At 48.3% G+C, this 16688-nt stretch overlaps 1 protein-coding gene across 1 annotated transcript in view; it reads right to left on the bottom strand.

Moving 5' to 3' along the window:
• LOC126546185 (monocarboxylate transporter 5-like) overlaps positions 1–2335 on the bottom strand; it is a 68622-nt gene extending 66287 nt beyond the window's left edge. Inside the window, exon 1 of the mRNA XM_050194329.2 lies at positions 1995–2335. The gene's annotated coding sequence lies outside the window, so the exon portion shown is untranslated. The remainder of the gene's footprint in view (positions 1–1994) is intronic.
• Positions 2336–16688: the final 14353 nt, after the last annotated feature.

The following is a 16688-nucleotide window of genomic DNA, read 5'->3' as shown; positions in this document are numbered from 1 at the left end:
AAAGCAAAGAAAAACGAAGCATTGGTTAATCAATCAACAAATGAAGTTTGGAAATGCCGCACTTTAGTCTCTCATATGAGCAATAATATATATAGCTTACTTGCTGTTACGCATGATGAGCTCAGTTGCAGCTGTAGCAGAAAGTGCAGGCCAGGACCGGAACTCCGGAATTTCTCTCTTGCTGTGTCATGCTTGATAGTACTACAATAGCACTAAAGCGCTAGTGGCCAATATGAGTACGCGAAGAGGGTGCAGGAAATATTGGCCGACCTCGCTACCACCGGACAAGGCAGAAAATTTGGTCGCTCTGCGTCTTTTTCTTTATGAAGAGCGATCCAAGACAACAGACTTCGTTGTGCCTATGGTGTTGTCCAGCTATTCAATGTTCCAAAGTGAATAACACCCGCCGTGGTTGCTCAGTGGCTATGGTGATAGGCTGCCGAGTACGAGGTCACGGGATCGAATCCCGGCTACGGCGGCCGCATTTCGATGGGGGCGAAATGCGAAAACACCTGTGTACTTATATTTAGGTGCACGTTAAAGAACCCCAGGTGGTCGAAATTTCCGGAGTCCCCCGCTACGGCGTGCCTCATAATCAGAAAGTGGTTTTGGCACGTAAAACCCCATAATTTATATGAAATGAATAACGCTTGTCAACTGAGCGCAATCTTGTGTTTGAATTCCGCAGAAAAACATACGTCGCTTTCAGTACACACCATATCACTCCCAAATAGACCCAGTGGATAACGTGAAACGTCGTCCTGTATGACGGCTAAGCCGCTCGCTGTTGCTAAATCACTGAGTTAATGCAAGTGGCGACGCGGGATGTGCACTCATCGGCGCATACCGTCAAACACGCCCGTGGTACGCGCATGCGTTCTATTGAGCGCTAAGGACGCCTCTATTTCACACTCAATGAGCTATCAATAAGCGTTTGATAACCACATCAGGGACCGAAATAACTTGTGTACTTAATGTTGCTTCCAATGTGCTCACGTCGGGAAAAGGCCGATGGAGGTCGTTAAAACACATGATTCAAATGGTGGCAGTACATTAATTTTACGGCACGAAGTAGGTTTGCAGTAATAACGAACTTAATTTTTTACATAGAGAAACTTGAAATTTGAGGAGAAACTCATAGGCGGCCGCTTTGTCAAACGGATCTGTCTCTTTCTCCGTGACATGCAGTACTGGGACCGAATTCTATAAGTGCGCTCTGCCATTGGCTGGCCGGCTTCGCTCATATGTCCAGCATCAGAATTCCCTGGAACTTGCTCTTGCGAACAATTCTAGCGTTAAAGATTTTTGTGAATACAGGCCCTGAATTATGAGACTCCAAGCTAATTTGCACGCTTGTTGAGCTCACATACTGACAGTCATTCTACGGAGTAAATAGTGTGTTGTAATACTCATGACTGATACTGCCCCGCTATAAACACGCGCATCACTGCCGTAGGCCCGTAAATGCAGCTAAATGGTCGCCGGAAGCAGTGCGGGATGGAACACTCGGTCAAGCTCTATTTTCTTTTTTTTTTTTTTCTCTCTTGCGTAGACATACTATGTTTGGAAGACAATGAACGTTCGAGTGGGAACGTTCCTCGCCGTACAAATATCGAAACTGAACCTGGCATGCCGTACGTCGAAGTGGCTAGAATGTAAGTAGTACTTGCTGTGCAGATTTCTTCACTAATCGATCCCGAAAGATAACATCGTGTACGTAGAAGGTGAGAAAGCAAGAATGTATGCACCTTTGCCTTTTGACATTCGCGTGCAGCTTTCAGTGTCACTGCGGCGCAACCGGGTCTCCTCCGACACGATTGACCGCAGAGTCGTCAGGAAGAAAGCCACGTGCGAGAAAACAGTGAGACACCAAACATCAACTTGGCGAAGAAATGTACAGTAAAAAAGAAAAAAAGAAAGAAAAAAGAAGAAAAGAACCCACGCGCGCGCGACCTGTCATGGTGCGTTGCGCGGTCGGGGGGCCACGAGCTCACCTGTGAAGCGGGTGGAGATGACGACTCGAAATCAGCGCAAAAGTGGGTCCGCGCTAGCCGCCAGCGCCAGGTCACAGTGCCGGCAACGACGGAGAAGGATGGGGGGACTCCCGAATCTGTCGGCCGCAGGCAGCGTACGCGCGGAGAGACCGGTCGGATGAGTGCGGCGGCCGTCGAAAGGGAACGTCGCGCACTGCCGCTCCTCCGGCAGCTACGCAACGCGCTGTGAAGCCGCGGTGACGCCGTCTGCTTTTCCCGGTGGCGGCGTTACGAACGAGCCAAGCGATGCTCTCTTCCTCCCAGATTCTCCTTGTTCTTTCGCTCTTGTTTCTGTTTTTGTTCATCCCCTTTGGGTGGTTTTGCGGCCTTTCATTTGCTGATTCAACGTTTCCCCTCGCCACGCTCGCTTAGGGGCGAGTCAGTGTGTGCGCAATCAATTTCGCGTCGGCTAAGGAGACCTAGAATCTCGCGTTTCGGCATTGTGCCGTTCCCCCCCCCCCCCCCCCCCCCCCGCACGTCGACGCCTCCATTCGCTTTCGCTTCACGCCGACCGTTTATGCGCGCCAATCGCTCGCGGCCGGTCTGTGACTGGCAGCCGCTGCCGGTTGTCTGCGGTGGCCGCAGCACTCGTATATCACGATTGACTCAAGTTGACCGCGAGTCAAATGGTGTCGTGAACCCGCGCCCTCGTATATTGGATGCCTTAATTTTCAAGGGAGGAGCTGCGACTGACGCCACTTCGTACTTTTGCGCCAAGGTCAACGCACATGTGCTTTGCCTATGGGCCATAAGATCCCGCGAACTACAAGATGCGACATTAAAAAAAAAAAAAAAATGAAAAAGAAGCGATACCAGCTAGAGAGACTTATACCGTTGGGCAATTCAGTTCACTGTTGAATAACCTGGCTTGCCAGCCGAGTTGTGTATCCAAGATTCAGCACAGAAAGCCAACGCAGGACCACAAAGGAAGAAACGACGGCTAATGTGCGTTTTATCGCATTCTTTTTCTTTTCTTTCGTGCACTCTTCGTTGCCTCTTGGTTTGTAGTTTCTAAAACTTAGAAGAGGTTAAAAAGAAAGGAGGGGGGGGGGGGGCAAGTGGTTGTGAGAAAGAAAGACAAATCGGTATAGCGCTCGGCTCGCTACTAATTATTTATTTGACGAGTTGGATAGCAAAACTATAACATTTAGATGAACCCCGTACATGCGCACAATGTCATGTCGCGAGCGGCGAGAAAGTGACAGCCACGCAAAATAGCTGGGTCTCTCCACTACCGCCAGAGGACTGAAGTCATGCATGTCGAACTTTCGACAGTTTGTGTTCACGAATAAGTTCCCGGTCATCGTCATCTGCGAGCCCCTATCAGATAACATCAGACTGTCCGGGTATGAATGTTTCATGTCCGCCACCCACGGAGAATGCAGCAAGATCATCGTATTCATGCGACGTGATCTTACGTATGTCCATCACCCAGTGTCGCCTGACCAAGAAAACCAATACGTCTGTCTGACAGTGAAGAAAGGCAAGCTCACTTTCACATTAATTGGAGCCTACATATCGCCCTCAAGTCGGTTGGACTGCGAGAGATTACGGCGAATCACGACAGCGACTCCACAACCTTTGGTGATCACTGGAGATTTTAATGCCCACCACCATCTCTGTGGAAGTTCTAAGATAAACTCGAGAGGCAGAAGATTAGTGTTATTTGCCTCCGAACAAGAACTGTGCTTGTTAAATGATGGAAGCCCCACCTTTCTACGTGGGACTGCGTACTGTAGCTGCCTGCACCTGACCTTTGTTTCACGCTCCTTCACTAGAAAGGTCAGGTGGTTTCCGGATATTGAAACGCGGGGAAGTGACCACCTACCCACTTATCTTAGGGTTGAAGGGTTGACGGACTCCAGGTTAGCCGCCGTCTCACAATGTATCGACTGGCCAATGTTCAAGTCAATTGTCGAAGACGGCTGTCATGATGACTTGTCCTCTAGCCTAGAGGACATCATAAAAGGTGCCCTAGAGGCTGCGAAACATTCGCTTCTGAGAACGTCTACACGCACCGAATACGACATTGACCTAGAGAAGCTTCGTGGAATTCGTCGTCGTGCAGAGCGAAGATACAGGCGCACGAAGTCTGTACATGACTTGAGGTTGGCCAGAAGAACTCAAAAGAAAATTCAGCGTCGCATGGACAAACTTGCATCGCAAAGATGGAAATCATTCTGCGAATCTTTGGATCCACGAAAACCTTTGTCTCACATATGGAGAACTGTTCGTGGTCTCCGTGGAACCCCTCAGCAGCGCCACCCTTTTAAGTCTTTGGCCCTTCACCAACAATGCAGCGAGATTGACGTAGCGGAAGCTTTCTGCAGGAGGATTGCTGACGAAACTAGTTCCGCTGGAACATCGACGCTCCGCCACTCACCGATTTCACGCGACTCCCGCATGGATAGTCCTTTCTCCATGGACGAGCTCGAAGCTGCACTGGCCTTGTGCAAGCGTTCATCTTCACCAGGACCCGACGGTATAACCTACCGTGCCCTGTGTAATCTTGGCGATGATGCTCGAGAAGTGCTCCTGCTCTTGTTCAACAGCTCCTGGCAGACAGGTACGGTTCCCCAGGAATGGAAGACCAGTCGCCTAATTCCACTGCTCAAGCCTGGCAAGTCGCCTGTAGACATTACATCATACCGACCAATAGCGCTTGCCAGTTGCATCGGAAAACTAGTGGAGAGGATGGTTCTAGCACGGCTAGAATGGAACCTCGAACATTACCAGGTATATCCAGATGCAGTGGCCGGTTTCAGGCGTGGCCGTTCTTCCACAGACAACGTTATCGACTTGGTGACGTACGTCGAGCACCAGAAGTCCTGCAAAAGATTATCTGCTGCCCTGTTTCTGGATGTTAAAGGAGCGTACGATAACGTAACGCACGAAGCGATTTTCAACGCGTTAGAGGCGGTAGGACTTGGCGGCAACGTATATCTTTGGATAAGTAGCTATCTACATAAGAGATCCTTTTTCGTACTGAGCGAGGATGGCCTGTTACGACATCCCACCGCTGCCACCACTGTTACGACTTTGCACCGGTGCCACCACTATTACGACTTTGAGGTGGTCCCGTAGCGCTCGTCACCCGTTTCGTGACAGAGCGTTGGTAGCGAAGACTCCGAGTCAGGCGTCGGTGAGAATAACGAAAGGGATTTTATACATTATATACAGGTCATTATACAGGACAAGATCGGATCGGCACGGGGGCCGAGAGCTCACAGCAAACGCGACTGTTCCCGCACGGCGACGTCCGGCGAAAACGCGTGACACATCTCACTCCAGTCGAGAGCGGCACTCGCTCCCGGTGGGTCGGCGGATCCGGTTTTCCAGGCGGTCGCGTCGCGGCTTATAATGGCCCGAGAAACCATTGTCACTCAAACGGCCCAATACAAAGCCAGCACTCGACGGTCGTCCGAGAGGTCCAACCAGCGACCGCGCTGGCCACCCCGTTCAAAGTTGGCGGGCGCGGTGACCTCCCGGCAACGGGAGGTACGGCGCCGGGCTGTTTGGCACTTGGTTGCACGTTTGGACATGTCGCTCGCCGACACTTCTCCGCAGGACACCGCTGCCTGACGGCTCAGCATCTTGACTTGTCAAGGGAGAATTAGGGCGCTGTGCCTTTCGGCGCAGCCCCGGGTTTGTCCAAAGGGCGCTCGCAGGATAAATTCTGCATCTTGTAGATTCGGAATCCGGGCTGGTGGTAATGGCACAACAGGCCCGACCTCCCAGCATTACAGTAACCGTGGGGTGCCTCAGGGCGGAGTACTCAGCCCAACGCTCTTCAGTCTAACACTCATTGGACTCGCCGACATCCTGCCAGGCACCGTTAGGCTCTCCATCTATGCCGACGACATTTGCATTTGGGTGTCGGCTGTGACGCGACTGCAGCTTCGCGCGCGGCTTCAAAAGTCAGCTACTTTAACATCATCTTACCTTCGAGAACAAGGACTTCGTATATCATACGAGAAGTGCGCAGCGGTGGCAATTACCAGGAAATCAATGTCTCCATACGTGATATCCGTCGACAGACACATAATCTCGTACAGCACGAGTCACAGATTTTTGGGGGTGGTCCTTGACAAAAATCTCTCCTGGACCCCTCATGTGAATTATGTGAAAAAACGCCTGACAGGAATTTGCCATATGTTTAAGTTCCTTGCAGGAAATACCTGGGGAGTGCCGATACACTCTATATGCTGCAACTGTACAGGGTCCTCTTTATTGGATTCCTGCGGTACAGCCTACCGGTCATGTCCAACACCTGCAGAACTAACCTGAACATAATCCAAAGCATCCAAGCCCAAGCACTCAAGATATGTCTCGGTCTACCGCGGAGTGCGTCAACGACTGAAGTTATTGCAGTCGCTCAAGATTTCACTATTAGAACGCACATTAGCATTGAAACAATGCGTGTGCACATAAGACACTTCGCCCGGACCCCTACCCACCACCTAGCAAGTCTCCCAGTAGATAGGCCCCACACGACATTCAGTGCGACTGTCTTCGCGCACCGTACCTCTTTCAGGTCAGGTTACGCACCTGCGGCAAGGCCTTCTATTCCTCCATGGTGTATGCGCCGTACTCAAGTGAACCTTACAATCCCAGGACTTCAGAAAAAGTCGGACTTGCCATCATCGGCGCTCAAGCAACTAACTTTACTTCTCTTGTACGAGAAATACAGCGACTGCACACACGTCTACACTGATGGATCAACTACATCAACCAGTTCCGGCGGCGCTGTAGTTATACCAGCAATGAGAATCACCAAGCGGTTCAAGACTTCCCATGTCACTACATCTACAGCTGCAGAGCTTGCGGCTCTCCGCGACGCGCTTCAAGTGATAAATACTGAAAGTCCTAGAAAATGGGCAGTCTTCTGCGATTCAAGGCCGGCCTTGCAATGTGTGCAGTCATTTCTCCGACATGGAACTCACGATCAGCTCACGTGCGAAATCGCGGATTTTGTCCATCACTTAAGAGAAAAAGGCCATGATATCTCTTTTCAGTGGATACCAGGTCATTGCGGTATCATTGGAAATGATGACGCCGATAAGGCAGCTCGGACGTCAAACCAAGAAGACCGCTGCGTCCCCATTCCGCTCTCAAGGACCGACGCCTCTAGACAACTTGGCATTCTGGCACGCACGATCTCCTTAGCAGAGTGGAATACCGTACATACAAGGCGCACAAGACTGCACAGACTAAACCCGTCACTTCAACTCGGACCTCCAGCCGGTGTGCACCGGCGTGAAGCGTCTCTTCTGTGTCGGTTATGGCTTGGAGTGGCCTTCACCAATGCCTACTCAGCACTAATTGGAATGGCTGACGGTCCTGCATGTGATGTTTGCGGATGCGAGGAGAACATTGACCACTTACTGTGCCATTGTCCTCAATTTCAAGCACAAAGACAGTATTTGTCCGACACATTGAGGAAACTAGATGATCGTCCTCTTAGTGAACAGACAATATTAGAGCACCGTCCCGACCGATCATCGGATGAGAAGGCAGTGAAGGCACTTTTGTGTTTTCTCAGAACTTCTGGTTTGCTCGAGCGACTTTAACTGAAGTGCTGTCCGTACACGTACCTACACCTTCTCTCTCCCTTCTTTCTCTTCCCCTTCCCCCATCCCCCAGTGTAGGGTAGCCAACCAGACATTGACTGGTTAACATCCCTGCCTTCCTGTATTCTTCTCTCTCTCTCTCTCTCCACTACCGCCGGAGCCGTTCCAAGTACAAACAGTTCACCGCCTTTCAGCCAGGCTGACGTGATGCTAACGCAAACGAGGTGACTTCCACGCAAGTTTGCTCAGCTCTGAGCACATATTGCGGGCAGGCGGCACAAACGAGGCCGCGGTGACAAGCACATATGACTTATTGCAGATTACGCAGGTAGTATGGGAATGCAAATCTCCCCAGACTTATGGAACGTCGTACATCAGGCAGACCCGCCTACGTACTAACGCCCAGGAATATTCGTGTGGCATGCTGTCAGAGAGTGGGACAGGTGCGTACCTGCCGAACGCTTTGTGAAAGCTGTCCGTGGTTCCCTTTGATCAGATAAAGATTTCAGGAAGTAGCTGTGGTACCGTGGGCACTGACTTCTTGGAAGTGTTGCATGTAGAGAAGAGGGTTGTAACGATTACGCAGGCCTTTTGTCGAACGTATCCTGCGATAGCCGCAGCGTTTCTTCGGTTATCTCGCATTACTCGTGCTTCTCGATGCCCTCCGTCTGGCCTTGTGATCATATCTACTGCTCGCCTTATGGTGATATTCCCAGCCAAGTTCCTCCCCCGTTCTGTTTCCAATTCGTAACATTTTTCGTTCTCGTTTATCTTTCAAAGACTTCGCACCAAGCACTAGCAAATTTATATGTACTATTATGAGCAATATGAAAGGGAACACAGGAACGCGTGGCAAACAGCCTCGAAACAGACTCGGAGCGATACGTGGATGGCGCTGTGAAAAACAAAAGGAGGGTGCCCCCGCGATGGCATTTCTACAAAGCAGCAGCTTACGTCATTTCGCCGGTAATATGGTATCGTCCGACGGCCGATAAGACGGTAATCGTCGTAGTGACTTACACCGATTGATTTTCTTTTCTTTCGTTCATTCTTTTTTTTTCTTCACGCAACCGCTTGATATAGCGCTCTTAGGCCAAGGTTGTCCTGTATGACAAACCGATTCTTTATTTGAATCGACATACTCGGTTGTCAGTGACACCTCGAAGAGCGGCGGCGCTCGAACCAATGACGACAGACGAATAGAATAAAGAAAAAAAAAACATTGACAAACTGTCTCTCGTGCGGCTTTGTTACACCAAGTTCGTTCAGAAAAATTCACCTAGCACGCTGCAGTCGCCCACGCAGAGCAGTTAACTGTGATTTTGTAGCCTCAAGATGCCTCGGAAAGATATAATAGAAATGTCCAAAAGAGGTTATACGCAGCGAAATATTGCTCTCGTGACAGGCCGCCCATTGAAAATGGTCAACCGAATTATCCAGGCTTACCGAGACCAAGGATGTATAAACGATGCGCCACAACGCAGACGACCCCGATCAACAATGAACGACCAAGGCCTTTGCATCGTGGCTGCCGTCAGCGACAAACCATTTCAAAGTGCAAAGGACGTTCGAGGTGCTCTCGGCCTAGACAACTTCAGCGACAGCACAATACGACGAGGGTTTAAAGAATCAGGACTGCGAAGTCGCATCGCCGCACGGAAAACTCTGCTCACCGCAGCCAACAAAGCAGCTCGCCTGAGGTTCGCTACTGAACTCCGCAGCTGGAGCGAGAGCGAGTGGAAGTATGTGGTTTTCTCTGATAATTCCACGTTCTCGAGCCGCTGGGATCAACGGAAGAGAATGTGGCGGACCGACAACACACGCTTTAGTCCGCAGGATATCCAGGAGGTGGCCGCCAGCGGACGCGTGTCTGTGAACGTCTGGCGGGCGATTTCCCACAAAGGCCTAGGCCCACTGATGATACTTGATGGGAGGTTAACCAGTGCTGCATATTGCACTCTGTTCGAGCACCAGATGGTCCGTTATGTGTTGAACGGGCCGCATCCGGATGGGTGTTATTTTTCGGGCAGGACTTGTCTCCCGTTCGTACATCGAAAAATGTGGCGCGCCTTTTGGAACAGTGAGGGCTAATGCAACTGCAGTGGTGCGCTAAGGGTGCCGACATGAACATTATAGAGTACAATTGGGGCGGTATGAAAGTGAACTTTTCGAAGAGATCGTTAGAATTGGCAAACTCCGACCAACTATGGGAAGCAATATAACATGAGTGGAAGCGCCTTCAGCATGATACCGCATTCAACGAGGCTCTCTACGGGTCTCTGCCCCAAAAAATGGAGGCCGCCGTTCATGACGGGTTATTAGGCCACGAACGAACAAAACAAAGGACGAGCATAAGCTGGGATGACGTTATTTCCTTATTTCATTTGCTACAATATCTTTTTTAATATTCGACAAGCGCCAATGAACTTATTTTGAGCTCACCCTTACAGCCTTTTTTTTCCGATTTAGAAGATTTACGGAAAATCAATATCTAATTAAGAACAGTGCTACCTTTTGTAATGATTTCGGCGCAAAAATTTACCATTGACGCATTATCTAACAGTGTTATCACTGTCTGCTGGCGATTCGAAGTTCCACACTTTGCAGCCCACGGCGGGAGTGCGAACAGTTGTTAGAACAGCGTCCCCCTTTCCACTTTGTTTCCGACGGTGGCCGCTGCGTATCACCCATAGGTGGGTCTGAGGGTGTTTCCTACGCGTTCCTGTGTTCCCTTTCATATTGCTCATAATAGTACGTCGTGTAAACTTAAATGAAAGTTGACCAGTCTGCAAAAGTCATATCAATTGGGCTTTCTTTCTTTCTTTCTTTCTTTTTTTCTTTTTTGTTTTCCTTACCCTCCCTATAGGCTAGTCACACTCGTCTGCGGAGTCACAAACCCAACTTATAATAGGTGGGTTTAAATTTTTTGTTGTCATTAAAGTTCTATGTTCACTCTTTTCCGTGAATAAAATAAAAGGAAAGAAAAAATAAACGCGTGTGTTTTACTATAACTGTTATAGCGTCATCACGCAGCCAAACCGGGAATGGAATCAGTTTATTCAGTGCCGGCGTACATATATATATCGCTATGTGACGTCACATGACTCATGGCAGTTAACCCGCCCAGTACACATGTGGCATGACGTGCTGCGCTATCACAATAACAACGTTGACGATGTATTCACATATATAAGGAGTTTTCCCAGGAACGCATTTCTTACGCCCGCCATGGTACTGCTCTGGCGTTCTGTTGCTATACGCGAGGTTCCGGGTTCGGTTCCCAGTGGCGACTGCAACATTCCTATGCGAAGACATCGTAAAACTCTCGCGTATCCTAGAGGCGCGTTAAAGATGGTCACACATTTAATCTAGAACCCTCCACTACGGCGTCTCTCGTAGCCAAGCTGGCCAGTGAATCCCATAACCGATGAACACTTTTTCGAGCAGTGATAAAATGTATGTCTAGGAATATGTAGTAATAATTACTCTCAGAAGTCGCCAGAAAATTCCTTCCTCGCCGGCTGGTATGCCTAATTTCTTTTAACCCCTTGGAATTTCCGCCAGAGCAGAGGCAAAACAAGTTTTTCGGAAACATTCGATAAAATCATGCAGCCCAGTACGAGGCAGGTATACTGCAACAAGATACATGCTGAGTTTTTGTCCGTTATCCAAGGGGGCATAGTTATCTCGGGCAAATACATAAAATTTTCGTTCATAAATGCTGTTTGACCTTGGCCGGCCGCCTTCACTGATAATATATCCAGCATCAGGGTTGGTTGGCTCCCTTTAGGGGGTAAGTGCGGGGGGATGAACTTTTACTCCCCATGCGGTTAGTCCTTCGAGGACTAACAGTTGCCCTTTTCCGATGCTCTTCAAGGGAGTAACGGCGATTCCTTCCGATGCTCCGCAAAGGTGGAATTAATGAAATCAGGCATTTATACCCTGATAAAAAAATTACTGAGCTGAAAAAAGGTGTGCCAGAAAGCAGGATCCGAACTCACGTCCTCACGCTCACAAGTCAGGTACTCTAACCACTTGAACACGGTATAGGTGGGTTGACAGGACAGGATAATGAGACAAGGTTAAGCTTCTGAACGCAGGTGCGGCAATGTAAACGCGACTCGGCATTTTGTGTATGCTATGCGGGGAGAGTCTAACGTTGAGTGTACTGGCAACCATAAGCGACTGCGAAAAGAAATCTGCCCGATTATTCTTAGGACGATTTAAACTGAGGCACTACGCGATGTATGCGTGCAGCGAGCTCAGACGGGGGACACCCAAGACGACGGGGAAGGCCAATTTCTATGTCGCTTAGCGTGTCATGTTTGAGCTACAAGTCGCTTCAGTTAAGTTTGTAATCTCCTTGGAACGGAAGAAACGGTACTACTGACCAAGATAATCTAGGAGTCTATCAATGACTTGCGCGTTTAATGCGTATCGCTCAATTATGGTGTGCGTACGAAGGGCATGGCTCTTCACATTCTAGCTTTTAGTTTTCCCGCAATTTTCTCACGAAGAGGCAAAGTGCTGCTTTACATGTAATTCAATAGACAGTGCACGAACTTCGAACTATTCACGACTTATAATATAGACAATACCGTTTTCGCCACATCACCCCACGACACGGACGAAAACAGCGGAGTGCATGGGGAGTAAGTGTTGTCGTTCGCCCTCCTGTTGCTCTCTTTCCATCCAGGGACTAAACACTTACCCTCCAAAATTTGCACACGGCACGTACGTTCAAGCACTTAGTCCCTTGAGGGACGAAAGCGCCCTTTTAGGACTAATTGCTCAGTTACTCCCGTTTTCCCCGGGATTTTCCTTGGAGTGTAATTGTCCTGGTACATCCTCATCATCCTGTGCTTGGTATCCCGAGGAACAGGTCAGTACAAAGTGCTGTAACGCTAACGATCCGAAAAATGAAAACTGCGGGGAAAAAGAAGCTATTCTTTATTTGAACAAGAGGGAAATCGGAACGTTGCAGTGTTTATTTCGTTCTGGAGAGAACGCGATAATTTCAACTGACAGTCTTCGGTTCTGCCATTTGTTTCTCTTGCGTGTTTTTACAGCGAAGCTGTATACCTCTACCGTCCAAGCAACTTTTCGTGTCGTTGGCGTGGTAAGCAAAAAACTCCCCATACGTGGACCGATCCCGAAGATAGTGCAATGCCGGGCCGACCCGCGGCGGAGGTGCAGATCGCCATTAAGGGGCCCACATACACAGCTTCGCGGGTCAGCATTCTTCACAGAGTGAAAGAGCACGGAGTGTTTCTTTCTTTCTCTTTCATTCTTTTTTTTTTTTTGCCGGAGCTTTCGTAGTCTACTATCCCGTGTATCGCGTCCTTCAGCACTGTATCGCCGAGTATAGGCCACAGCAAGCCAGCGTATATAGCACGGTGTTGATCCCCACAAAATAATGGCAGTGGGCGCAGATGTGTTCTGCGTAATAAAACATTAAATCACGACATAAAACTCGTAGATATATACAGGTTATTTAAATATAATCAAAGGGTAATTTTAATAAAACTGCTTTTCTAGGTACGCAAAATCTGCCTGCACAGGCAGTTTATGCGCTTTGGCGGACACCATTCTTACTACAAATTAGGGTCACCAAACACATAACTATCAAAAACGTCTTAATTAACCTTTTCTTTTTTTTTTTGCTATCACGATTGTGGTATATATTTATATTTGAAACGTATAGAAAATAGTTTTTAAAGACAGCTTCAGTTTGTTTGATTATCCTGGAGCGCTTCTGTTCCGAGATATTCATCATCAAATTTGACACCCTGTCAGCTAATTTCACATTCAGAGGCGTGGATGCAGACACAACGGCAAGCCTCCATTGTGACGTAGCTTACTGCATGTGGCCCATCGTTTGCAAGCTGGGCGCAGCTGGAAGCGAATTCACAGCTTTTCTTTGGTAAGTGTTATTTGCCATTGGCTGGCCGCCTTCGCTAATAATATGTCACGCATCGAGATTCGCTCGAAATTTATCTTGCAAATGCGTTTTTTTTATTATAGTTATTAATTTCATGCAAGGAGATATTGGTGTGTTAGACCCCGGGTACTTCTCTTTTAATTTATAGATGAGCTAAAAAAAGACGTCAAACAATAGAGAAAAAACTACACTAACAACAATTCTAAAATTAAGACGGTTTGGACGCGATCTTGTTGCTATGAATCCGTTGCAGAAAACAGCGCTAAAGACATGGTCGACTAAGGAAGCTAACAGGACGAGTGCGTATATCGGCCAGACAGGACGGTGTCTCCATGACCATTCGCGGGAACATGCGTACAACATCAAGGATAAGAATGGGAGTAATTTGGCTATTCACCGCGCCAACTGCAAGTGCACCCCTGAGTAAGGTTCTCCGCAACTATCGAGACGATCGCGCCCGTGAAATCTTTGAAACCTTTACGACGGTGCGCAAAGAGCCGTGATGCGTTTAGCGCCCCTTCAGTCGTCCTCACCGACAAGGAGTAGATTTCTCCTGGACTAATCATGACGTATTCGTTCGTTCTTTTCTTCAGACCCATGCAAGATTGGAATTTTCATTCTCCCCCTCTTTCCCTTCCCCTCAACTCCCATTCCTTTTCAAGCTATGTATTTGCGGACACACAATAAAAGCAATTGTTCACAGTCGGCGCTCGTCCTGCCTTCTTCCTTTCTTGTCCGTATATTTAGCGCTGTTTTACACATAACATACACGCAACAATTTTTTTTTCTTATCAGTACACAAGCATTCGAGTGTTCATGTTCAGGCACGCACGGCGCTCCTCGTTGGTGGAAAACACAGCACACACAGGAACCACAGCAACACGATAATATGGGCCGATACGCGAAACACATGTGTTTGAAACAATTCTAACTTAAAATCTTTCTGTGAATACGGGTCCTGATGACAGCTGCGCTGTTGCAGCTATCCACCTATCCCACCAAAAATATGGGCCCGTCCCGAAAATAGTGCAGTCTAAAAGGCGGGCCGTTCCCGCGGGCATGTGCCACTGGATATATGTGCCACTGCGTATGTGCCAGTCTTCAACGAACCTTTTTGACACCAACTTTGGTCACTGTGTATGTCCCACTGGGCAGGCACGGACTTCCCGGCAGTTCTGCCAGAAGGTGCAGCGTCTCCAGAACGAAGCGCGGCAGAGGAGCTCGGATGCAGTACACGTCTCATACATGACGCGTTTCGGTTATTCGCATACTTGGATAGTAATAGTAGGCGTTATCTTCCCGGTTTCTAAAGCGAAGCTTTATGTGGCTCTTCTCCCCACTTAGGGTGCTGGCTGCTGCTGTCTTACCGATTATATCACAACGTATAATATAGGGTGACAGGGCATGCGCCACTGGATATATGCCTCTGGTCGTGTGCCCCTGGGGCCATGTCGTCGTCATTTCTTCATCGTTCTGGTATAGTGCAGACCAGTACTGGATATAGTATTTCCTAGTAACTACGACGACATCGTCCCATCGTCGTCATTTCTTTATCGTCATTCATTCGTCAAATGGCATCTTCGTCACCTCGCTGTTGTCATGCATTTATCTTTATGTCGTCGCGTTGTCGTAATCATGCAGTCGTCGGCATGCCGTCAACGTCATGCTGCTGCCATCGTTCCGTCGTGGTCATGTTGTGGTCCTCAAGCTGTCGTGGTTACATAATTATCGTTGCCCTTAAGGTAAAGAAGAAATATACAGCGCAAAGGCGCGCTAGAAGCTTCAATGAATTAATTTATAGTTGTCTCATATTTATAATAAGAAAGAAGCAGAAGCTAGAGGCCGTATGGCCTGACGAAGACTTCTGCTCCTACAACAATTCCGTACGCAGGCCATACGCAGGCCACAAATCACACAGACATAACGACATTTAAGTCTGGTGCCATGATACACAACTTTACTTTCGCTACATAAACATTTATAAATATACAGATATCCGACAGAGTACACTCAAGGCACACTTTGTTTCAAGATAGAACTGTAATTTGGGAAAAAAAATCAGGCAGGAAAAAACAATACTGACGGTTCATACTACGGCTTCATTCAGACTAACTCAATATTGTTTTTAATGAAAAAGAAGTTAGGCGATTCATATGAACCGTATAAAATTTCGTCACGATAATCGCGTAGGCGATTTAATATTGAAGTCGCCTGGCAATTGAGTAGTGGTTTTTCCTAATTGGTTCTTATTTTTGGCGTACGCACAATGTGTCGACGCAAGCTATAGTGCAGAGTGGCGGGTACATTCTGGATATACTGTGATTTGTTTTCTTTAATGTATTGCATTGAATCGTAGTAATATACCTGGTTTGCCTTTGTCTGTCTGTCTGTCTGTCTGTCTGTCTGTCTGTCTGTCTGTCTGTCTGTCTGTCTGTCTGTCTGTCTGTCTGTCTTTTTTTTCTTTTTTTCTTTCTTTACGCCGGCCCAGTGGCCCAAGTGGACTACCAGCTTTGGCCACTACGTATGCGCTCGTGGTCGTGATGCCATCGTGGTCGTTTCATTATGCAAAAAAGGTGAGGCGTGCAGACAGGGCACAAGAGAAGTGGGCAACACGAACGCCGACTATCAACTCAAGGGAGCACTGAGGCGAAAAAAAGGAAGAAGACACAAAACTCATCTGCGCAAGCTCTGGAATGGTATCACCACGTGTCAGTCGGGTACATCTGCCGGTCTACGTGAGAGATAACTGTTAAAGCACTTAATCTCTTCCTTATGTAATGTAATCGAAGGCTGGTCATGCACGCACTACCACCGTTATAGGGATGCCATGCCTCTATCATAAGACGCGTATCTTCATTCTTGTGCCTGTACAATATCGCGCATTCATCTAACTATGGCGTGCAGTTACAATCTTGGCAATGCAGGGAAAGATTAGAAGGCGATCCACCGGTTAATGACCTTTTATGTACAGGGGCTAACTGGACGTACCGACATTGCTGGTAATGACCTCGCCGACAAAGCCGCCCGGTCTGCCCATCTGGATGACCGACCAGTTCCAATCCCCTTATCAAGAACCGACGCTGCAAGAAAGCTTCATATTGTGGCTAAAGCTATGACACACAAATGCTGGTCTTCTCCCAACCT

Source organism: Dermacentor andersoni, chromosome 1, assembly GCF_023375885.2.
Source record: "Dermacentor andersoni chromosome 1, qqDerAnde1_hic_scaffold, whole genome shotgun sequence".
NCBI lineage: Eukaryota > Metazoa > Arthropoda > Arachnida > Ixodida > Ixodidae > Dermacentor > Dermacentor andersoni.
The sequence above is the reverse complement of the archived record's forward strand: the minus strand, read 5'-3'. Positions and strand labels throughout refer to the sequence as shown.